The 26,251-nt window shown below is 38.3% G+C and overlaps 1 long non-coding RNA gene across 1 annotated transcript; it reads left to right on the top strand.

The window, feature by feature from the left end:
• Positions 1-10,343: 10,343 nt before the first annotated feature.
• On the top strand, positions 10,344-24,024 carry LOC119781569. The gene is made up of 3 exons (XR_005280589.1): positions 10,344-10,468; positions 23,162-23,227; positions 23,330-24,024. It is a non-coding gene; the product is annotated as an uncharacterized LOC119781569 (long non-coding RNA).
• The last annotated feature ends 2,227 nt before the right edge of the window (positions 24,025-26,251 follow it).

Here is a 26,251-nt window from a genome sequence, read left to right as displayed (position 1 = left end):
TAAATGGAGACAAAAGATGTCTTTCAGTCATCAATGCTCACATTCAGCGACACACAGGAGCTCTTTCAAGCTGGGCACCGTTTCCTTCACAACACCTGTCCCATCAACCAGGAATCAGAATCAGAAAAACTTTAATAATCCCAGGGAGAAATTAATTTCTTTACATTACTCCATCTGTAATAGAGTGACTATAGGACACAATTTCATACAATATATATAGTTAGGGGGTCCCCGCTCCATCTCGCCATCAGTTTGGGAGTCCTTGGTCTGGAAAACATAGAAGACCCCTGTTCTTGAGGGTTTTACTATCCATGTAACTTGTTTGTTAAACCTGCCTGGTATAATTTTCCAGGATTCCTTTTTAGTATGTATTGAAATGGAATTTCAAATGGAAAAAAATATAAAAAAAAAAAAAAAAAAACATTTACACCTTAAAGACTACTTTCCTATTTTTCTTTTAATAATTACTCATAAAAAAGACCATTCAAGCAGCACATTTTTCCTGATGTTTTTGAGAATATACTGTAGGGGTGAAAGCTGCAGCTGCTACTAGTGTGAAGTGAATGGAAATGCTGTCCCCTCAATGCTAATGTAAACCCTGGTTGGATAAGGATTCAAAACTGGATATGAAGATGAAATCTGACGCACAGTTTCAGAGTTACAACTGATAAAATAATTGCTGTCTGTGGTTCTACAGTAGGCTATGGTGTAATTGAGCAATATATGAAAAAAAATGAAAAAAAAAGAACTATGAACTAGTTCGTTTTTTGGAATTGTGAACTATGAACTGAACTAGTTCATTTTAAAATGTGTGAACTGAACTTTGAACTAGTTCACGTAGAAAGAGAACTTTCCCAACACTGCTAATCACAACTTTCAGCACTCGAGGTAGCAAAGATATAAATCTCCTTTCCAACTTTTGTTAATGTTAGATTTTAAAAAATCCATCTGTGTTTCCATCAGGAAGGTGTCCAGCCTTTGAAACGGTCTCCAAGGAGGATCTCGAAACTTGATCAGTGTGGAGAACAATATTTGATAGAGGAAAAAGCTGAGCTTGCACTTTAAAACATATAAAAACACATCTGGGGTTTGGTTTTAAATGGCTCTCAGTGTGGGTCAATAAAAATCTATTTTTCTGGACCTCAATCAGTTTAAAATGTATCTAAACTACGTTGCAGACTTCGACTTTCTTGCTTTTTAAGTCTTACGTCAGCAGTTGTCAAACTTTTCTTACTGGGGACCCGACCACCACCTTCTCCTCAATATTTTCAGTTCTTCAACATAAAAACAATTAACCTTTAAGGAATACATATTGGAGTAAAGTATACTACTGACATTAACATGTAAAACTTTAACAATAACTAATTTAAAGTCAAATCATTTACATTTCAACCGTTTATTTTGATATGTAACAATTAAACACCTTTAAAATTAAGTTAGGCCCCCAATAGGGGGCGGGTCCCCCGCTTTGAAGTAGTGTTGCACCAAAACCGATACCAGTATCGGACGGGGCCCCGATACTGCCCTAAAATGGTGGTATCTGTATCGGCGAGTACCAACAAATAGGGCACCGATACCATTTTGAGAGCCATGGTAGGCAATAAAAAGTTCTAATGGATTCACTTTGTATTAGATTTTTCCTGCTTCCCAAAGGTAGGCAGCAGCCTGACAAAGCAATGATGGCAATAATTTTACATTATTATGGTATCGGTATCGGCCGATACTGCACAGCCAGGTGTTGGGTATCGGTATCGGTGCCAAAAAATGGCATCGGCACAACACTACTTTGAAGTTGCGGTGTTAAACCGTTAAACCCTGTTTATACTAGACCCATCTGTGCGGCCATATTTATTACTATGTAGATTTTCATGTGGCCTGAATTACCACACCTAGAAAAATTGGACAGCTCTAACAAGAAAAAGATGATCCATGGTGGACAATACATACTGGCAAAGTTTTGCAAGTATAAACAACCAGAGATAATTTATGATTTGATCCATATATATCACTATGATCAACAAGCTGTGAAAAACTCTTGAAAAAGAAGTTATTGGTGTTGTTTGATGATGAAGAGGGGTTAAAAATGTCAGAATCAGCTTTATTTTCCACTTCTTCATGTTGCGTGGGGTTGTAAGCTTGTAAGGTGGTCTGTGTCGTGCACAGAAATGTCTGCAATATTAGGTAGAGGGGAAAAGGCCCAAGAGTTATAAAAGCTACAGACGTCTGCTGAGTTTGAATTCAGTGACTACGTCCTCCGGAGGCCAGATTTGTCGACCGAAGGCATGTTAGGATTGGAAGACTACCCGTTATGCGGCCTTCTTTTTGTCCGGTTGGAAGGATGGGTCTGCTGTATCCTACGTAGTAATACAAGTAGGTGAATAGTTGCATCTGAAATGAATGAAAATAGTTGTTTTAAATTATTATTGTGTCAGATATGTGGCAGCCGGTTGTCACAGTCTTGGTTTGTTAGTCCCTGTTTTCTTGGTTTTCCATTTGTTGTCCTCTGCTGCCCTCTTGTGTCCTCTTTCCCTAGCTCTGTTTTCCGCTCTGCCCTCACCTGTTTTATAACCCCTTGTTAGCCGTCTCTTTTTTTCTGTCCCCTTTAAAAGCCTCCCTCTTCAGTTCCTGTTTGCTGGATCCTCGTCAAAACGTCTGTCTGCTTACCTCGTCTTTCCCTGGCTCCTAGAGTTTGGTTTCCCCTGATGTCTCCTTGGTTCTGGTAAGTGTTATTTTGTTGGATCTTTGATTCCTGCCTCCGAATCTGTAAACTTCAATAAACCCACCAAAATTCACCTCTGCCAACTTGCCTCTGCTTTTGGGTCCTCAACCCAACACCGCTACATGACACCGGTAATGTTTGGTTTATTTAAAGGTCTTATCTGTTCTTGTGCAAATGGGTTTGGCTGATATTAAAGCCCAGATTACAATATCTCTACAGTGTGGAGACTATAAATCTGATATTTGTGATGACGGTACTGCCGCTGAAGCTCCTAAAAAATTTTCGGGTCCATTCTTTGCCTGCTTTCACGGACCTATGCTAAAACTCATTATTTTTTATCTTGTTTGCCAGTGGTATATAAAATTAAAATATATATAAAAATAATAATAAAAGAGCAGGGTGCACCAAAGATTTGGAAGCAAAAGCGTGCGGTCTTTGGCGCTGTAGAGTCTTGCCCCTTTGACCTTTCCTTTTCTCTCTCAACCAAAATTTCTGTCAGCCATTTTTTTTCCATAATGACCAGTAGTGCAAAAATAAACAATTGAAATGAATTATAAAGCAAAAACAAAAACTCAGCTCACTCATAAATTAGCCGAATACAACTCAGCAGCTGATACCCTCCATCACTGTTACAGTGGTGATGAGTGTGAAGCTTTCTATCACTGACAGCAACAGAAATTAATGGTGCCTGGCTACCGTCGTTGACAACCCAAAGACAAAAAGGAAAAAAAAAAATGAAGAAAGTGAGAAAAAACGTCAGGGTCGATTTTAATATTCATGAATTTTCTACCAGCTCAGTTCAGCAGTTTCGATTAAGCATTAATTAGGAGCCAGAGGGGAAACCAAACAAAAATATGGAGCTGAATGACTAATGAAGGTGGTTGAGATTTGGGTAGACTGCCACGCCACTAATGGTTCGGTGTTATGGGTGCTACTTGGGCAGGAGTGCCAACGGTGTGGGCGGCTAAGACGCACCTCTGCCCACACCAAAGATCACACTCCGGGAAAGAGAAAAAAAAACGCACACGCTCTGGCCATGAAGGAATAACACCCGTCTAAAAAACAGCCAACAACCAGAGCTTATGAGGGAAAAGGAAAGAGGGAGAGAGGGGGAGCCTTCACGTTTGGCAGGGGAGGGGTTCATATATGTGGTTCAAGGCGGACATGTTCCTCTGAGGAGATTTCTTCTACCCTTAAAACATGGAGGAAAAAAAACAGCTGGAAAAACTTAAAAACTGTCACGTTTGAGACAGGAATTGTGAAAACCGTAATGCAGCTGTTTGATTCAAGTCCTTGAAAACATGTTAGAAAGAAAATACTAAATACATTTTATACTACGACACCAATCGAATAGGTCTTTTTATTTATTATTATTATGAAACTTCACCTGGAAAACCAATTTTATTCAACAAATTTAACACAACTAAAGTTATTGTCACACTTTTTGACACATTAGTAAGAACAAAATATGCTGTTATAAAAATACGATTGTTGAAATATACATATTTATTGAAGCGGTGTTACAGCTTATATGTCACTGTAAGACTAATGTTTAACACTTTATAATAAGGCTCCCCTTAAATGGGGTAAATATGTTTTTAATTAATCTATAAACGCTTTATAACTCATTTATAAGTGTTTGTTATTCATCACTAAGCACTTATAGCGACCGAATAGCGAGTCTAATCTGTTCAACTATGTATTTCATCTAGCTCTGCTTATAAACTGCTACTTTTTGAGCACAATAAGCATTTGTAAACATATATTTTTTTATTTTTCGCATTAAATGCATAATAAACACTCATGAAAGACTTATGAAGTGTTATTAGATTTAATTGATTAATAATTTAACTCTAAACTATCTATTTGCTGTATATTAGGGGAGCCTGTAGTGTGAAACCAATAGGACTAGCTAAGTTACAGAAATTAAATAAAAGTAACCCTTAAAATTGTAAATAACAGTTTTAAAGGGTTTTGGTTTCAGACAAGAATCATTAAAGCCAAATAAAATAATAAAAAAATATATAGTTTTTGGGTTTGCATCAAGACAAATTGTGCTAACCCATGAATTAACAAATATAAGACAAATAAAAACACAAGGAAAAAAGTATTTTACTCATATTTTATAACCTGCACAGCTGGTAAAGTTAAAACTAATTCTTATTTCCTGATCTTTAGCCTCTCAAACAGAAACCTTTTACTATTGAATAAAACATGCCTAAAATGTAAATGCCCTTCTACTCAGTGTTTTATGATCTCGGGGTATATCAGAATATTCAATAACATTGTTACATGGTCGTAAAATGTATTATTATCTCAATAAAAGGCAAAATGCCCATGGGTTTTCTTCAGTGTGTCACGACTAATGTGAGGTTTAATTATTATGGTGTACTTCATGCATTTACAAGACTACAATGTATATGTATGACTCCTCTGCGGTTGAATATATTCGTCAGATATGAATAAACTGCATAAATATGAATCTGGAATAAAATTTTCATTTATTATTGTCATGTCTCCAAAATGTCAGCTAGGGCACGATTTGCATCCTATAAATATTTTCATCTTAATTATTTTTATTTTTTGTTAGAATATAGTGCAAATTAGAAGTGGTGGACTGTTTTCTTAGTGGGATTTTATTTTTATTACCGCATCAGTGGGAGAACACAAAAATAAAATCTTTTCTTTTATCTGTTTGAGGAAGGGCTTTGCTGTCTCCTCTCCTGGTAAAACAAGGATAAAAGAAACAGGCGGGGAAATAAATGATATTGTTACAGAGGCATTATCTTTAAGCCTACCCATGATATTTGAATTGTATTGGTGAATTGTAATCAGGTATTTTAGCTTAGCTCTCCGTGTTGAACGCCTACCATCTGGTATTGGACGACGGTGTGACAGACAGAGGGCTGTAGAAGGAGGAGGAGGTGGCGCGGTGGGGTCTGAGAGGCAGAAAGAAAAACCTTATCCAGCTGAAAAGCCGGCCGTCTTTACTTCCCCAATCTCTAAATCTACACATTGTAATGTAAGCCCACAGACAGGAAGCCCAGAGCAAACAGTGTTTGTATGACCAGATATAGGCTGGAGATCTTTTCCAATCACAGGGCTGTGTTGGGGCTTTGTCCACTCTGAGTGGGTGAAAAAAGAAACAAAGCTCGACTTTAAATTGTTTTACCATTTAGACGGTATTCTTTAAGCCCCAATAATGCTCAGTTTCTACTCAGATTTCAGAAATCATAGCCCAAGATAATGTCCTGTGAGATCGGTTGCTTTCCTTCTATTTATATTTTTACTTTGAATAAGGAGTTAAAAGGTCATTTTTATGTATTATTTTACTATTTAGATGTATATACTGTGTGTTTGTGTGTGATTCTTCAAACCTCTGATGTGTAATCCTACTTATAAACAGTACTTTTGGTGTTATTTGTATAAAAACAGCCTGTTTTAGTGCATTTTATGAACTCCACCTTCTTCATATGTTCGGTAAACATTATGGCTTGTTGCAGTTACTTTATTTACTTTTTTTGTTTGTTTTCACAGTGCCTTCACAGAACATGAGAGACGTGTGAAACATTCTTCGAGCTGGGACTACAAGTATACATAGGTTTAGGTTTGAATTATATCCACCTTTAACATAATGAACTATTTTTCTGTTCATTTGATTTGTAATGGCTTTAGGTATTATTAATAATAAAACAAGATCATCATTTAAATTCAATACAATTTAGTTTATTTATATAGTGCCAATTCACAACACATGTCATCTCAACGCACTTTACAGTTCACCAGATCATACAGGCTAATTGATTCAAAGTTTTCTATCTGATGAAAATCAGTTGATTGCATCGACTCATTCCCTAAGCATGCTTGTAGCGACAGTGGGGAGGAAAAAGTCCCTTTTAACAGGAAGAAACCTCCAGCAGAACCAGGCTCAGTGTGAGCTGAGGCCGACTGGGGTTCAAGGAGACAGACAAAAAGATACAAAAAGCAACTGTAAAAGGCGGCCCGGTCCAGGAAATATACAGCCAGGCAGACGAGTTCCGAGCCAACTGTCACGTCAGAGGATGAAGAGAGCACATCCACCCAATCACAGTCACATTTCACAAAGAGACAAGTCTTCTCTGCTCTAGAAAAGAAAACTTTGCCCAAAATTGATCAGATTTTAGTTATTTTCAAGGGTATATCTATCTCCCTCATTTCTAGAAATATGAGCATTATGAGAATTTTCTCTTTCTTAAGAATACACTTTCTAACTTTACTTCTTTTTCAAAAAAATTTGTCACATCCAAGATTTTATTAATTTAATTTGTAATTTTTTTGTGGTTCATTTTATATTCAACATCTTGCCTTTTTCTGGCACTGTTTAGACACCTAAAGAAAAGCTAGCTCTAAAAACCCAAAGTGATGTCTTTGTTCCCACCTTTTAAATTATTTAACCCTCTGAAGCATAACTATGGAAAAATTATAAAATAATTTGAAAAATTGACCAATAAAAATTATATATATGCATATATATGTACAAATTTGCACACATATGAGTTTTATTTTGTATCATCTGTGATACACTAGGTATTTATCACACATTATCTGTTCACTAAATGTATTTGATTGCATATCTTCAGTTTTTCAAGAAGAGAAAATGAAACTGAGGGCATAGAAGTCTCAAAAAGTCATATATCAAATATGATACACTTTGTGTTGCAGGAGAATAATTATTTCCTCTCAGTTTTAAGGTGAAAATTAAAAACTGTATAGCAATGGAGTTTCTCCCATTTTACAATTTAGTTATAACTTAGTAGTTTAGTGTGACCTTCTTTAACATAGAAAGAGTTCCAGATTCCCTGATTCTGTTCCTCATATGTTCGCATACAGTATGTCTCCTCAAACCTCCAGCTGCACTAGACAGAAGGTTACTGAAACTGAGCCTGCTACTATTAGAAGATGTGGGTGAAGATTCTCAGTCGTCCACGTCATAGTAATTTCAAAAAAGTAAAAAAAAAATAATAATAAATAAAAAAAAATCCACAGGACATTGTTTCCAATGTTTCAAACTTGGAAACAAAGTCCAGTGGATTTTTTTTATTTATTTTTTTACTTTTTTTCGAATACTATTTGAATGTTCTTATTATTTGTTCCTCTCTACTTTTACTGCATGCATGCCCAGTTTCCTTAGATACAAAACTTTGGACCAATCTGTCTTGAAGATAGGATTCATTTGTCTCTGCAAAATGAATGGAGATTATATGTTTTGTGAATTGGCCCTATACTGAATTAAATCAAATTGAACTTGGTCCTATTTAGTGCCAATACTTTGATTATAAAAAGCAAAGAACCCTTTTATCTACGGAAAGTGGTATTTTTCTCTTAGATTCAGTACTTTCTGCACTTTGGTTACCTTCAGAAAACAAAAAATATTTTTTTTTACCATTTCATCACCTACCTTTTCCTGTGAAGACTCTCATTTTATCTACCTGAATAGAAATTTAAATGTAGAATGTTGTCTCAGGTTCAGTCCTACCAGAATTGTCTTTATGTTCAAAAGGCACCTGGTATTTTTGGTTGTTTGTCCCTTTATGGCTAGTTTTAAATTTCTTAAACAGATGTTCTAATTCAGAGCCAGGTCTATCCCCCCCCCCCCCCCCCCCAAAAAAATGTTAAAGTTATGCGATGAAAGACAAGTTAACATCTGGTCATCCAATGTTGCTGGAACTTTCCACACCTCTCAACGTATCTTGATTCCCAAACATCTGGATTGTGTTTAAATCAATAATAAGTCCTTCACAGAGTTTTGAGAGACAGTTTTCGCATTTATTTCGCATTTTTGGAGATTAAGGGATTGTGAATACATATGATTGTGTTTGATCAAAGGCATTATTTGGTTTTACTTTAAATATTTATTTTTGTTTTTCTTGCATTATTCCTGTTTACATCTAGGTAAGTTTATAAAACTAGAGTATTGGATAGAGAACCAATGCTTATTCGTTTTTTAACTTTATCACAAAAGAATAATAAAATAATTTTTTTTATTTCAATAATTAGCTGTTTTTTTAACTCAGTATGTTTAACTGTTTATTCAGTTTGGTCAAAAACTGAACTTTTCATTTTACTGTTACAAAGTTAAACTGCTTCCTTTATTTTAAGAATTGAAAGAATTATTTAACACATTTCTAATAAAGAGGTTGAAATATGCCAACAAATCACAGGAAATCACAAATTTCTCATAGATTTTTTTCAATTTTAAATTTTTAAATTCTTGTTTCAGATTTTGGTTCCTGTCCTTATTTATGGGAATGAAAGAGTGGGTCATAAACTACTGACAACTTATTATAAATCCTGGGGGTTCAAAAATGTCTATGGTCACTAATTTTAATTTTAACAGAATTTTAATTTATATTTGTCTTCTTCAAAACATAAATTAAGAAGAAAAAAATTGAAATGGAGGTCATTGTTAAACTCATTAAAACTTCTTTGGTAGGCAATAAAATACCTGGGTTAATTTTAGGACATTTTGCTATAATGTCATCTTTATGTTGGAAATCTCAGTATAAAAAAAAACAGTATAAAAATAAAGTTTTTATTTGCTTGTATTATTTTTTAAATTATTGTACAAAACTTTTACATTATAGTTAAAGAAATAAATCCGAGGAGGATCAGCTCTTCCTCTAGTACGGATGTTCAAATTGCTGTTAGACATTTGACGCCTTATGAAAGTCACGATTGGAATTATTTATTACAGGCTTTTTTAGCAGGAGTTCAAATTGTATGGGATGTATTCACTTATTTTTTAATAACAGCAATGACAACAGATTTTGTGTGAATTATAAAAACATATCAAAGTATTCGCAGATGATTCTTTTTTATATGTCTAGGACGGATTTTTGTATTTGTATACAGAATGTGTAAAATATTTGTTGCCACTGGATACTAAACGGTCATCGAGGTTTCTTTTGTTTACATACGGATAGAAAAATTAAACATTTAGGGTGATAATATTTACTGTTTTGCCCCTTAATTTTTATGTGCGTTAATAATACAGCCAACTTCCTTTTGTTCTTATGTAAGCAAACCCGAACTGAACATCATGTGAACATCTTATCTGGTCATCCAGGGTCAAGCGTGAACAATAACGCTGATTATCACCACGAGCTGTGGCGGAAAGTGTGAGCCTGCATTGAAGTTTTTTCTTTTCTTTAGTCTGCCTTGCCACCTATCACAATTCATTACCGCAAATTAGGGTTCAATAAAATTGCTATTCAGAGATAATTAGGAGCTGCTTTGTGGTGGCGAGGTCTTGGTGGAAGGGAAGGGGGTTGGGAAGGTTGGAGGGCAGAGGAAGAGTATTTGTGGGGTAAGGCGAGGGGGGGGGGACGTGATTTCCTCACGTCTTCCTGACCTAAACCAACAAATAGAGGGTTTGCAGCTGAAGGAAGTGAAATAAGACCCAGAACTGCTGTCCATACCAGCCTTCCTAAAAAGAAAAAAAAACACACACACAAAATACGAGAAGATAAACATAAAAGAGAACCCCCCCCGCATCCCCTAACCTGCTGAGTTGGAGTTGCTCCAAATCAAACAAATTATTTCATGCCTTCTTTTCATTCTGTTTCTACTTCACAGAAAAAAAAAGTGGTGTAAGGGTTCACCAACAAACAGTTGGTCCACATAAGGACGGCGGCTAATAAGGTCTGTGGGTCTGTGAGCGGAGAGCAGGAGCCTCGGTTACGCCTGCATATGTGCACAAAGCCGGGGAAGGTTTGTCTCTCGTTAATTAACACTTTCTCAATGCAACTGATCTTTCCGTTCGAGGGGGAGCGAAATATTTGTCATTTTTTGCCTTAAAGCAGATATATTTAATTAAGACAGGTCTGGATTTCTTTTATATCTGTATTATTTGCACAAAAAAAAATAAAGTACAGTAAAGTGCTCCTTTTTTTGTTGCTGTAAAAGTGTGTAAATAACAAAGAAGCTGTTTCTTTAATAGGTAAAATGTTATTTTTAGATAAACTAAGACTTCAATAACAAAAAAAACAAAAATATGCTTTTTCCTGTTACTGTATGAGCTTCCTTGTTAAAGAAACGTTTATAAAGGTTATAGAAAAAGTCAAAATAATAATTTATAATTTTGTGTCACATTTTTTTAGTGCCATTTGAAGCAAATTACCCCTTTTCTGTGTTTTTGTGTCAACCATGACTATTGTTTTATTGCACTGCTTAACAGCTTTATTCTAATTTGTGCTTCATTTCAATTGTCAGACTTTAAAAATATATATTTTGCAGATCAGCTTTAATGTCAAAATATTCATTGATTTGTAATTTAATACCGGGTGTATTAATAATAGACAAACTAATGGATGCTGTTGGTTTTCTTTAAGCTTTTTCAATAATCTAACTCAGATAGCAAATGAGGAATCCCTTCAACTAAACTGATAACAAGACGAATCTATAAAAAAACATCAACATGTATCCCACATTATAATCCAGGAATATGCAAGAAACATATGATGAACATTCATCTTTTAATTTGAAAATTATTTTAACTAGAAGAATTAACTTATTGTAGTAATCATTGTTGAAAGAAAGCTAACAATTAGGGTAACGCTCCAAAGATGACCAAAGAAAAACGCTTGAAAACAACCTGTAAAAATATGCAAAAAAACATCTCAGCAAACATTACTGCAATTTCATTTCAATATAAAAAAAATAATTTTTCATTCATCACTAAGAGTTTGAATATTGTTTGACTCATTGAAAACATGCAATCAAAACAATTTTTTTTTCTAAAAAAATCAAATTTTATCAAAGTCAAAATAGTTATCTAAAGACCTTGACAGAATACCCGTTTTGCAATCTTGTCAGTTCAATTTCAGCTTTCTTCTTTCAAATGTCGGTCATTAAATCAAAGGTTCTAGTTGATATATGAAAGTGTGCAATTAGCAGAGTGGTTATAGTGGTCAGTATACTGAAAAAAATAATGCAACCGCTTTTGGCATATACTTAATCATATTTAGTTACTTTAACAGGTTTTTTATGTCCTACCCTGCTAACTTGAAACTATTGTTACAGTAAGTAAATATGATTAAGTATATGCCAAAAAAGTAGTTTATTCAAGTATACTAAAAGTGCACTAATTTCATACTTAAAATCAGGCAGCACACTTAGAGTTCACTTATTCTAAACTATATTTCATATACTTAACAATAGTATAGTCAAGTGTACTTAACTTACACTGAGAAGTATAAAAAGTGTTTACTTAAGTATACTTTAGAAAACTTGAATAAACTTAAAAATGTCCCAATTAAGTATACTTCATGTACACTACTTTTTGCTAATAGCTGTGCATTGTACCTATATTGCAAAAAAACCAAAAACGTAATTTTTCTTAATCAGGCGTGTCATTTTTCACCTTTATTTATAAAGGTTGTTTCATTGAGATCCAAGATTTTAATTACAAGTGGGACCTGTTAGATCATGAAGTACAAGATACGAATAATTACATTAAAATGTGTTGAAAATTAGGATAAGCTAATTTTAGTTTGCTTTATTTTAACTTTAAAAGCACCAATTGAGCTTTAGCTCCAATTTACAATATTGTAATGTTTAAAATATCTATCAATGGTTTATGTGTTGAATTAAAAACATAAATAATGGATATATGGGACTTCAGCTTAAAAAAACAAGCCTTAAAATGTGTTTAAGGTTTTTATTAGCTAACATATGACTGTGCTAGCTAACCTGCACTTTAGCGCAAAATATGCATCAATCTGGTCTATTGTTTGTAAAATAACACTCAATGTCAAAATAAAATGATCAGGAGCTTTATATTATGAGCTTTGAGATATAATTAAAAGTAGAATTAGTTTGTACTGCTTTTTACGTTAAAACAAAAACATTAGCTTTTACTCGTATATGTATGTTTTAAAGCACAGAAAGCAGAAAGAAATTCATTGATTGTTTTGGATATGATCATTCATATAGTTATACATATTTTGGTAAAAGTTATTACTGGATTTAAGCTAAAACTTATTATTTTGCTTAGACATTATGCTAACAGGAGCTTCAGCTTAATGAAACACCATTTGCTGAGATCATAATACAGTCAGGGGTTTGATATTATGTAAAAATACACGAGTATCATCATGAATCTAGAGACCAGGGAGGCTCAGGACATTGTACTCTCTGGCTTCTGCTCTTGTGCTGCTGTTCTTAAAGTTTCTGCTACTGTTAAACATATAATTTATGATACTGACATTTACAGAAAATTTTGTTTAATGTATGCCCTGGCCACTATGCTTGAAAGTGGCTCTGTTTAAAGAATACTATACACTTCTGTACACTGGCCAGACCACCAGGTGTCTCAACTTATGTACATATTTATGTGGATATTATGCAATCCCACAAAAAATATAATTCTGATACCGATTTACCCTACAAGAAGCTCAATCAGGTCCGAGTCCAGACCATGGAATCATTGTAATTTTGTACAATTGTGATTGATAATATTTATTTTTTTATATGGACCCATGTGTGTCTTCAATAGAGTTCATGATGAAAAATAACATAAAAAATTATTCTGCTGTGGGTTTTGCTACTTTGTAAAACACATTTGTAATAGGCAAAGAATGTGGACTAAAAGACGTACAATTACGAATAATCCTTTGAATTAATGTGGAAATAAAATGTCCCCCTTTTCACTTTTTTCATTTTATTTTATTGAAATAAAGAGTACACATCAAGGGTGGCCACTTTTAATAAGTTGTGTCTGTTCATTCTTGAGTTCTGCTTTGGCTGCTGCTCCTGACATTCAGCTGCTCTGCTGAACCTGTCAACTTTAACTCTATTCGTTCTCGTGGCTGTTTGTGCCCCGCGTCCTCCTTCATCCTCCTCCTCTTCTCCCGTATCCTCCAGCTGTCTGCATTATGACTCTGGCTGCCGCCCCATCGCCACTGGAGGGGCCGTGTGAACTGGCCATTCCGGTCACCTCGCATCAGTGTTCGGCTGGAATGCGCCGTGGCCCCGGCCTCGGTCGGGGGGACACCACTCAGGGGGTTGAGGGAATGAGGTTGTCCTAGTCTGAGCAGGTGCTTAGTTAGGGAGAAGGGGGAGTAATGTTGATGTTTCCTCCCCCTTGCAAATCATTGTGGGTGGGGGGACATGGACACCGAGGGACACAGAGAGCCTGTGGGTGTGCTTCTCTAGAGGTCACTGTGTTAGATCGGAATCACACCGTGCCTTTACTTATTAAGTGGCTCCCAGTGGTCAGCCAGTGATACACGTCAGCTCAGCCTTTTCTCCTGCACAAAATAGAAGCTGGTAAAGAGACACCAGCCAGTTATTGAGACAGCCACTCCGCTGTTGTGTTTGTCCCTGCCACTACCTGCCACTGTGAAAAAACACGGCACATGATACCAGAGGTGTAGCGTTCCTTCTCCTCCCCTTATTGAAAGAAGTTCTTTACACACCAAACAGCGCAATGCAGACTCTCTGATCAGCAATTATGCCCTTTAGAGGTATTAAATACTGCTGAGAGGAGAAAACCACTGCCTCTAGGGACCACCAGCGGTCCATAAATACCACCTAAAACAAGGGGACCTGCCATTTGTAGACATCATCCAAGCATTAAACGCAAAACAATTATGTCACGTATATTTGGAATTTATTTTTGTGTGCAAAGAAGATGTCAAATCTTCGAGGTTATTAGCTGTAAGTATGTGTGTGGGCCCATTCTTGTTTATCTGTTTCCATATTTATAATTAGCGCAGGTCAGAGTTTTCCCCATTTCTAAGTGGTGAGCTGGCATGAAACATCATCGTCAATTAATATGCCATAATCACTGGGTTCATTTTCATATGCACTGTATGCATTTGTCTTTTAAAGCGATCCGGTTTGGCAATCCTGCCGCCTCTCCCTCTCTAATGTATGCTAATGTGAGTTAAAACACTGCAGATTGTCTCTGAGGAATAAGAATCCACACCGCCTCCGTACAGGCGGCGTGTTGTCTTTTTTTAAATGGAGAAAACTTCTCCGGGAGCCAGTTTGTCTCACCAGTTTGAAAGCGAACCCCTTTAGTATTGTTTTTTTGGGGGCGGGGGCTTATATGTGAATCTATGGCATTGCTTTACTAAAACATTCACAACCAAAAAAAAAAAAGGTTGTTTTTATTGTTACATTATCTCAGCTTAATTTCCAAAGCATGAAAAGTATCCAATGCAATTATATTCAACCCCTTTTTTACAGAACATCCTTGAATAGAAAAATACGATTACGGTAGCATCATTCTTTGGATAATCTTTTCTTCAGCCAAAAAGAGAGACTGGTGCTAATCCACGGTAATCTTCAAAAGAAAAGCCTGTTGAAGACTTGGGTTGAGTTTCACCTTTCTCTAGGAAAACAGACGTCTTATGTCATAGGCCAAATCAAAGATCTGCATCCATTCTAAAGGCAGGGCTCGATGTTAACCATCGCCCGATCTCCCAGGGTAAGTAGTTTTTATTTTTGGGAGAGTACAAATTTCATTGCATTTGCCTGCCAGGCAAGTACACATTCTCGCGTGGTTTGAAAAAGTCACGTGATTCTAAAAAGCCGGGTGATTTTCCGCCAGATGGCGTGATTTTTGCACACCTAGCGGTAATTTTGATAGTTACCAAAACGACAAACAAGCTAGAAAGCACTATTGCACCTGTGTTTCAGTATCATTTTATTCGCATAATCACTCAAACATCTCTTACATTCGAAGAAAACGACCCAAAAGTGTTGTTTTTAACCTGTCAAGTTTTTTTTTTATTTTTAACATTACAATTTATATTTTTCCAAGCACACAACAGTTTAAAGTAAAGTTTAGTTTGAAAAGAATGTGCAGGAAGGATTGTAAAGCATAGTAACACGGTAATGTAGGCTTGAGTTCATTATCTGACGCATGCATATACACACCAGGAACCTGTAAACTTAAAAAATACTGAATTACAAAAAACATTTAAAAAGCAAACATGTTTCATTGATATATATATACAAAAATGAATATTAGGAACTATATTTATCAAACATTATACTGGGCAAGGAAAAATTGTTTCTGGGCAAATGAAATGTGAAAGTCACTTGCCCGAAGGGCAAGTGGTAAAAATCCTTAACATTAAACCCCTGAAAGGGAAGGTAAAGTGAAAATGTTTTTCAATCCTGTGGCCTACATCCAAAACCTTGAAGAAGTAATTGCCAGAAAGAGTGATGCGTTGGTTTATTTTTCTATAAATCCATTGGAGTTCATGGTTTTAAATAGAGCTTAATGAAGCACAATCTTGGAAGACAACCTGTTAAAAGCTGCAAAAGTCCTGGAAATGTGGTGGAAGTTGACCTTTTGTCAGGAAGACAATCTTTTCCATACAGCCAGAGCTGAAATGTACAGTAACAGTTAAAATCAAAAAAATTTTTATCGTTTATAATGGTCTAGTTAAACCCCTAACCCTAGGCCTAACTCTAACTAATATTAATTCAACAGAGAATCTGTGAAAAGACTTAAGGGTTGATGTTTACCTCTCTTCCTGACAAAGACTTTTGTCTTTTAGAAGTTTTTGGCACTAGAGATTATATTATTTGTTAGTAGGCTGACAGGAACGGTTGAGAGATAGGAGGAAAGACATGCTGCAAAGGTCAAAAGGCCGGGAACCTGCAAACAGGTGATTGCAACGAGGAGGACTAATGCTGCATTTACTTTGGAAGCAAACCCAGTGGGGAAAACAAATCAACAGTTTCCTTTGCTGTAGCTTTCTTGCATTTCATTAGAAATTCGACATCACGACGGGTGAATTCTTACACTAGGCAAAGGGCTCCACTTTGTCATCGAACCTGCTGGTTGTCAGTTGCATTACAACATGGTGGATCTGGAGTACAAGGAGTGACTCACAGTGCTTTATTTACAATGGATAACCAGCTGCATCCCTAGGTCCAGCAGATCTTTTAGAGATGCTCCCAATTCAAGGAGTCAAGCAGCTGCGGTTGTATCATGGTTGCTTTCTGCAGAGCTTCAAGTAAGTTTAAACAGCTTTTGGAGCTAAGATGGGAGCAGCAAGGAAATTAGAGCAAGAACCCCAGCAGAGCACGCACCTAGGACAAGGTAGTACCATAGCTCTGGAGGATATGGGTAGAGGACAACGTTACTTTGGAAAGGTCTACCAGGCAGAGAGGACCAGAGGGATATACTGAAATGGCTGCCCAGTGTCTCCACCCTACATGCTTCACCCTACATGTAGTCCTCAATTAATTTTGGTAAAGCAAAATTAATATGTTAATATTTTTCAACTCCTGCTAATTTCTCTTTGCCACGAAGGTCTATGTAATCACCAAAAATGCTTTCTCCACTGGAATCTGGTGCTTTGCTTTGGCTCACACCGCTCCTGAGTCGCCATCTTTATAGGGATAACATGTAAATGGTTTGGTAAAATGAACCGTTTGTTGTGGACGCATCATAACGCCTCCCTATGGGAAATACCTTAAGTCTCAGTGTATTCTCATTATCAGTTCGTATGAAATCGTACGAAAAGTTATGCACAGTATTTTGTAGGTTTTTGACGTTTTTTTCGTCGTATTTCGTCGTATTTTTACGTCTTGCCTCGAGACAAGATATCAGTGCGCATGCGCATCTTACGCACTATTCAATAAGATACAATTTAACATACAATTAACCCTTACCCTAACATACAAAACAGCAAGCAACCTAGTGAGAGACATCATGAAGTAATTATTGCACTGTCGAAAGCTCGTCCGTCCCAGTTTTACGTCCGTCCGCTGATCTGCTTTTTTCGCCTGGCTGGCTGCGCATGCGCACTGATATGTTTTTTCGAAGAAAAACTTCAAAAACCCAAGAAATACTGTGCATAACTTTTCGTACGATTTCATACGAACTGATAATGAGAATATGGTGTAAGTCTCTATAGGTGTAAAGGTATTTGAGACATAGATTATTGGATTTTGCAATGCAGCTAAGTGTTGACTGAGGAGAGTTCAGTACAACACATGAAGTTACTGTTCTTAATGGTCTTATTACTGGAGGTCGCTGAAGCCTGTCTATTCATTTCTGGGAAAACCTTTCCTTAAATTGTCATTATAATGTTGTTTTTCAAGATGTCAGCTTGAAGTAGACTGCCCTTCCATGGATGGATACATGTGTCTGTTTTTTTTTTCTTTTGCATAATTCTAACACAGTAGTTTAAAAGGAGAATTCCTTGAGGAAGTACATTTGCCACGAAAATCTTACACACGGCTCGCAGTTTCCTGTGGAAAGAAACATCATGGAATCGAGGGAACGTACATGTTGAAGTAAACATCAGACTTCGTTTAATTCTGCAAACCACTGAAACATATTATCTCAGCAGTTATGTGCTGCTAAAGCCCAGTCCAACCCTGTTTCTGTGGCTGGTCAAATATTTAGACGGTCATGACATAGTGGCTTCAAGCCAAACCATGTTCCCATTCTTAACCTAGCTTGAACAGCTTTTAGCGCCACTGAGGAACTTACATTTTTGAAGATGGGGAAACATTATCTTTAAAATATGCAGGTTTATCTGGACTTTAGAAAATGGGGTTCTAAGTGAAACTCAGGCATATTCATTAAAACAGGGAAGGATAAGAGAAGATTTATTTTTTGTTAGGCTCTTGTCTTCATACCAATAGGTTGTTCTATGAGCTTTCCATAAAAAATATCTTTCTTTGTCTTGCTGTTACCAACTGAATAATCAATAATTAAAAATAGATCTTTGTTATAACTGCAATAGTGTTCTTTGAAAGGAGAAAACAGACGGACTGTTTTTCAGCATCAAAAACCTTTACATCCTACTGACATGTAAAAGTCCATGTCAGTAGGATGAAAGAAATTTAGGTTGTGGAACTGTTTCTCTTGAATACAATAAAGATTTGAAATATGAGGACATTTTGAATAAAAATCGAATATTCTTCACTAATAAAGCACACAATTTACATAGAAAACTGGAGACAAAAGCTTTCTCCTTAAATGGTCACTCTTAAGCACAGGGGGAGTTTGATGAGGATGTGGGCCTATCTCTTCTGAAACCCTTTTTAGAGTGAATATGGCCTCATTATCACTTTGATGCCACATATGATTTACCAGCACTGGTAAGAATAAGTATAATTCACATGACTCTAACAGGAGTTTTCCTTCAATGAATACGTATTTTGTTTTTCAGTATGGGATTAGATTACTAGTTTAACAGATTTACTTGCAGACTACACACCCACTAAAAGGATCATACTTGTACTTTTTCTTCAAGTTAAGTATTTAGGAGGTAGAGACAATAAATGTTGATTGGAAAATAACTGAAAAAGTGACTAGGATATTTCACAACCTTGGTAAGAAAACTGCTTCAGACTCAGGAAATGCTAAACTAACAGCATTATGCCGAAAGAATGCCGGAAATGCAAAACGAAAAGTTCAACCAGCAGAGCTGGCATTAGATTAAGCCGGGCATACAATGTTCGATTTTTTTGAACTTTTCGGACAGATTCTCCAGTCGTGCGAGAATTCTTTTCGATAGGGCTGATAATGCGTCAGGCCTTGTTTAGTGTACAGGGGGTAACGAGGGCCGATAAGCCTCTCGCAACCACCTCCTGATCAGGAATCGTAAGGTCGGGAGAAAATCAGACATGTTTGAAATTCAGTCGGCCTTTGTGAGGTGTTCACGGACAAATCCTGCCGTTTAAGCAGAGCTAAGAGCCGATTTATCAGAACTTTAAGCACTGCACATGCACAAACAAGGGAGTTCTTCTTCCAGATTGACAAGTCCCGACCAGCGGCATCTCTCTGTGCTGAGTCTGACGTGTGGTTTTTAGTCATGCAGTGCGAGCAGGTGGATCGCATCAGAGCGTTGGGTCACACAGTGTGAACTGTTTCATCGTACAGTTTGAGTTGTAGCTGCGTGCAACGATTGAAAATATGGCACAGTGTATGCCCGGCTTTAGGTGTAAATCAGAGTATGGATGTATGTATCAAAGTAGACTAAATGCTGAAACTGATTTAAACAGTTTAATTCAATCAGGGTTATGTTACATGTAATGAAGAAATCTGGAAATATTATCTTTTTATGTAAGTAACATAAAAAGATGTGTGCGCTTTTCTTAGGTAAAGTAAATTAGCTTGAGCAACTAGTATCAAATTGTTACTTTGATGAGGTCTAGCAACACATTAAAACAACATAAGGTGGTGCACAGGTGTAGAATGTGGACTGAAATAGCAAAAGTTTAATTGAAAATATATCCTAAATAAAAATAAAAGAACGAATTTACTGAAACACCATATCAGAAGGTATGGCATTAGCCAAATAAAATACCCTGCATTACCTTGAGGTCCAGCGTTCTGCACTTTTTCGTTGCATCCCTGGTCCAACACACCTGGATCAAATTGCTGAATTACGTCCTCATTTTAAGGTTCTAATGAGTCTTGCTTATGACCTGATTATTTGACTTAAGTGTGTTGAAGCAGAGACACAGCCAACAGCTGCAGGACACCAGACATTGAGGACTTTAAGTCAAGAACAATGTGCAGGAGTCTGTTTGGTAATAATTGTCTAGAGGATGTGTTTGGTCTCATTTAACTCACAAAACTGGGCTTCCTGGAGCCAAGTAGGGGTGATGTTTCCTCGAAAAAGAACTGGTTCTGCTCTGGGCAGTTTTTTAGGCTGTTTATGGGTAAGGTAGGCACTGCCAGAATTAAAATAAAACTAGAGATTTTTGGTAGAAATTGCCTGAAATTCCCACAAAGAATCTTAGGGAAGATAAAATTAAGTTTAAGTATAAAACAAAATCTGGTATAAGATAAAGATAGCATTGCTGCGGAGCGGTTAGACCTCTCCAAAGTGCACTCCGCAGTTAGTGCTCTCCAGCTGCTGAAGCACTGCGGGCAAGAGGACTTAAAGGACGGCGTGAGTGACGCACCGCTTGGGTGCGAGTGTTGACGAGAAAAGGGGAAGTGACAGTAGACAGTTGCTGCACACTGCGACAAGCTGGCGGTGTCACACCTGGCAGCTTTCAATCACCACGCTGGTGCAGGAAAGAAACCCCACCTCGCTTCGCTGATATCGCTGGGGCCCCCGCCAAAGCACTCCTTGAGTGGTGTCATCCATCCGGCTAGGGTATGGAAAGCACAAGCTTGCGCAGTAGCCCTGTCACTGCAAGTTATTCAGAGGCAGAGGAAGAAGAAGGAAGAAGAAATGAGAGAGGGGAAAGAGAGAGGGGAGGGAAGCATTCGTCTATTTACATATGGAAAGGTCACAAATAGCCTGCAGGCATTGTGCTAATTAGAGAATGTGGCGAAAAAAACTCCAAAGATAAATTAAAAGACAAAACAGGAGAGTTATCTAAGTGTACTGGCTTAATGAAGGTGGAGATGAGGTGAATGAAAGGAGAAGGAAAGTGGGCAAAACCCATAAAAAGGAAACTCAAAGAGTACAAGTTTCTTTGAATACAGTTTTTCCAAGTTTCCAGTGTAAGTTGGAACGCCCGTAGGTGATCGTCATCAAGGGAAGGTGGTCGCCCACCTCAAATGTTCCTGTGGATTCACTTCTGTACTGTGGTTGTACCACAGGCCTCCACCAGCAGACGTTGACCATATGATGGTGTTCAGATGACCGGGCGTGGATGATCTCCCTTAGCCGGATAATCGAATCAACCTTTATAATTCATTGTGACAAGCTGACAGGGAAAATGAGTGTAAAATTTTATACTTACATAAATTTTTGTGTCAGATCACCGTCTGTGCACTTGTTTATCCGCCCGGCCATAGCCGAGGGCCTCTTCTCCGTGGGCGCTCCATGGACTCTGTTTCCAGGCCTTCAGACACATCGTCCTTCGCCCTAGTGAATTTGTTGATTAATTTCTGATGCTTCCCTTAATTAACACCCCCAAAGCAGAAAGTAGATTTCCTAACCCAGCTTTGTTGCAGAACAGGCAAAAAAAAAAGAGGCAGAGTCTAAAGAAAGATGACCTCAGGGAGACAGACGTTACGATGTCCAAAATGACATTACAGGAGCAACGTGACACCAGGCCAGGACCTGGACCTGGGCGATGCCTCGGGAGCTCCCAGGCCTTTTAATCAGTGGCTGGAAACGAGCTCCCTATTAGTCTCATTTCATTTGCTTTAGCTTCGGCGAGGATGCAGGATACACATGATGCCACCCGACGCCTGAAACATGCTGCGCCTGTGCCAGTGCCGGTGCTGCCTCCGGCCCACGGTCATTAATTGATGCCACTCTCTTACTTCCAGTGAAATTGGCAGATGACAGGCAGGGGCAAAAAGAAAATGTGATTTCTTCCTCCTTTTTTTTTTTGTTCTTCCCACCATCAGAGTGGATCTCACTAATTGGGTTGAATGGCGCCCATCTCGTCTTGTGACAGCCAAGGAAGATGCATGAGAAGCTGTGGGCAGCTTGGAGAGCTCTCACCCTGCCATGCCAGAATCAGAAGGCACGCTGGCAGGAGGGGGGTGAAAGTTGCAAAAGACACGCTGAGACAAAAGAGCAGAGCTAGGGATGGGGCGCTCACTTTTCAAGAACCTTGAAAAAACAAACTTGCACTTTGTATCGCTGAGGGCAAGAAGATTAGTCCTTCATTCTTTTAACCAAAGGCCAATCAATGCATCAGTTTTTGGGAAAGCATCAATTGTGAGAAGTAGTAGTAGTAAACTAATATTATAGAAGAGCATTTTTGGCTATTTAAAGCTCTTTATAATTCTGGGTTTGTGCAAAATCTTCAAAAGCATTTGATTGAAGTTTTCAGTTGTGGTGTTGTCCGTTCATTGGACAATTTAATCCTCAGTATGTCCATCTAATTTTGGATTTACTGTCTCTCTCTCCTTCCTTCTTCCAAGAGCCACCCATCCTTACACAGTCCATCCTCCATATATTTATCCATGTATTAATTTTTTTGTTCAAACATCGTCCATTTAGCAGTTTCATCAACTTTGAGGCTTGATTTTTTTCCCATCGTATCTTGTAAATCTTCCTGAAGGTGTAGGAAATTCACAAAAAACTAAATTGCACAGATAGATACCTGAAAACAGACCAATTTCCAAAATGCCTAACCAATACAGTGTCCAATTAGGTCCATTAAGGGTACATCTGATCCGCACGCCTCAGGTAAAAACAGACATGGATGTTTGAGCGGGGTCGTCTCAGCATCACTGCCGGACAATCGTCCACTTTGTGTTTGCCAAGATTCAGAGAGCAGAGGGGGAAAATCAGGAATTCCTGTCACAAAAGGACAAGAAGTGCAGGTGTAATTGGGATATTTGGGAGTGTTTAGTTTCTGGCCCCATCCGAGAAGCACCGTAAGATTAGAGTGGTGAAAACATACCTCTACCCTCCTCATGTTCTCATTAACTTCATTTATTTCCTAGTTTCTACTTCTCTGTTTCAGCACGTTTTAGCATTTATTCTTCTTTTTTCACAGGACGTTGACACTCACCTGCCCCCCCTATTCCCTCTCCCCGCCAATGATAGCAGCTTGATCGGGCAGGTATAGGTAACAAATGAGATCAATTAACGTGTCCAAGAGGGGCACCTACCGGAGAGTCCGGTTACACTAAACGATCTCCTCATCTTTTGTTTCCCTCCGTAGGAATCCATTTGCAACCTCATCACTTTCCCCCCGGCCTGAACAACGGCGCCGATTGTTCAAACCACCCGTCTAATGGAGAAGGCCCAAGAAAACCTGGCCTCTTACCCCCTGGCTGCCTGTGTATCTTTTCTATCGGGTCTACGACTTGAGACGGAGGGCAGACCTCTGCAAAGTAAACCCCCTCCCGATTGTCACCTCCCTCTCTCTGCTCCCAGGACATCAACAGGCTCCATTTGTAGCAAATTTGTTCCCCAAGCTTTCTTTAATTGACCGACTTTGGCACTAACAAGGAGCTGATTGAGCTCAATAAAAACACTGTCTGCTTACGAGAGGTCCGTTCCCCACCTTGGAAGTCAACCGGTAGCTTTGCAGTAACTGTCTTTATCATTTTCAGATGAAGCATTTTTTCTCTTTGGTTTGATGGAGCAGCTTTCTAACAGAGTTGAGGGTTTGCAGGTAATGGAAGAAAAAAAAGAGGGAACAGAAAGAGAGGCAATTATTCTGAGTTAGTGAGAAGGGGCTGCCATCGATGGCCGTGGCTGAACCTGGCTTTTCTTTATATCTGCTTGATGAATGTGATGCTTGGCCACCACAATTAGACAAGATTGTTTACTATATAACCTTATAATCAACCTGGCTTGGTTGACAGCTCACCATTACCCCCTGATAACATGTCTGCCACAATCTGGGCCCAGAGTGAAAATATACACTATATTGCCAAAAGTATTTGCTCACCTGCCTTGACTCACATATGAGCTTAAGTGACATCCCGTTCCTAATCCATAGGGTTCAATATGACGTCGGTCCACCCTTTGCAGCTAGAACAGCTTCAACTCTTCTGGGAAGGCTGTCCACAAGGTTTAGGAGTGTGTTTATGGGAATTTTTGACCATTCTTCCAGAAGCGCATTTGTGAGGTCGCACACTGATGTTGGACGAGAAGGCCTGGCTCTCAGTCTCCGCTCTAATTCATCCCAAAGGTGTTCTATCGGGTTGAGGTCAGGACTCTGTGCAGGCCAGTCAAGTTCATCCACACCAGACTCTGTCATCCATGTCTTTATGGACCTTGCTTTGTGCACTGGTGCACAGTCATGTTGGAAGAGGAAGGGGCCAGCTCCAAACTGTTCCCACAAAGTTGGGAGCATGGAATTGTCCAAAATGTCTTGGTATGCTGAAGCATTCAGAGTTCCTTTCACTGGAACTAAGGGGCCAAGCCCAGCTCCTGAAAAACAACCCCACACCATAATCCCCCCTCCACCAAACTTTACACTTGGCACAATGCAGTCAGACAAGTACCGTTCTCCTGGCAACCGCCAAACCCAGACCCGTCCATCAGATTGCCAGATGGAGAAGCGCGATTCGTCACTCCAGAGAACGCGTCTCCACTGCTCTAGAGTCCAGTGGCGGCGTGCTTTACACCACCGCATCCGACGCTTTGCATTGCACTTGGTGATGTATGGCTTGGATGCAGCTGCTCGACCATGGAAACCCATTCCATGAAGCTCTCTGCGCACTGTTCTTGAGCTAATCTGAAGGCCACATGAAGTTTGGAGGTCTGTAGTGATTGACTCTGCAGAAAGTTGGCGACCTCTTCGCACTATGCGCGTCAGCATCCGCTGACCCCGCTCCGTCAGTTTACGTGGCCTACCACTTCGTGGCTGAGTTGCTGTCGTTCCCAAACACTTCCATTTTCTTATAATACAGCTGACAGTTGACTGTGGAATATTTAGGAGCGAGGAAATTTCACGACTGGATTTGTTGCACAGGTGGCATCCTATCACAGTTCCACGCTGGAATTCACTGAGCTCCTGAGAGCGACCCATTCTTTCACAAATGTTTGTAAAAACAGTCTGCATGCCTAGGTGCTTGAATTTATACACCTGTGGCCATGGAAGTGATTGGAACACCTGATTCCAATAATTTGGATGGGTGAGCAAATACTTTTGGCAATATAGTGTATATTTAAAGGGAAAAAAACGGAGAAGCTTCTCCGGCTATTTTTGATGCTTTATTGATGGAGCGCCGGCCCTGTTATCTTTGTGCGTAATTTGTTTTCAAGAACTGTGATTTACATTTCATTGGGATTACACCTTTTAAAGCTACACATGGTTGAGAAGTGGGCAGCCGGTGAATACTCTACATCCCCAACCAGAAGAGCGAGGAGGAGGAGGCGGCGGCAGTGACGGTGTTGGTGGGGGGGTTCAAACGATTTCCAAGTCCTCAAGTGGAGAGGATTACAATTAAAATTAAAAATCAAAAGCCCTGCGTGTCCATCAAACGACTGCCCATAACCCCTTTGTATACCTACTGCCAAATAATGGCAGCTAGTGGAAGGGTTGGCAGATGCAAAACGCTTTCCGGCTTAATTGTGGCGTATTACCGGAGCTTGTTCATCGGGGATATTATGCAATGAGTGTTATTTTAGGCAAGATCGCGGGTTCCTAAATGGCATGCTAATTTGAGCCGCTTGGCAGCACGCTAAAGAAAATCCATGCAACACCATTAAAAACAACAGCGGGGGCCAGTGGCAAAGTTCAATCATCTTGTTTTGGATACAGGCCTTGATATAGGGCGTAAAAGTTCAGCTCTGACTCCAGCTGCTGCACAGGTAGAAAACAGAGCTGGAATATGCAAGGTTGATATGAAAAAAATAAAATAAAATAAAGAATGTCTGTTAAAGAACGGCTGAGCCAGAAAGTTTTCATTTAAAATGTTATAAATATGCACAAAACTTCTGTTTGTATGAGTGTTTTTATCTGCAAATCAGATTTTAAACTTTTAAAGTATTTATTGACAGAGGGAAAAATGTATTTCAATGTTATATAATTAAAGATTTTATATGATTAAGTGGATCCAATTTATATACTGGTGCATTAAAATTCAATTGAATATGTCTGGATTTAGTCTTTATTACAATATACTGC

The sequence above is a fragment of the Cyprinodon tularosa genome, unplaced genomic scaffold, assembly GCF_016077235.1.
Source record: "Cyprinodon tularosa strain WSP-4 unplaced genomic scaffold, ASM1607723v1 ctg18, whole genome shotgun sequence".
NCBI lineage: Eukaryota > Metazoa > Chordata > Actinopteri > Cyprinodontiformes > Cyprinodontidae > Cyprinodon > Cyprinodon tularosa.
The sequence above is the reverse complement of the archived record's forward strand: the minus strand, read 5'-3'. Positions and strand labels throughout refer to the sequence as shown.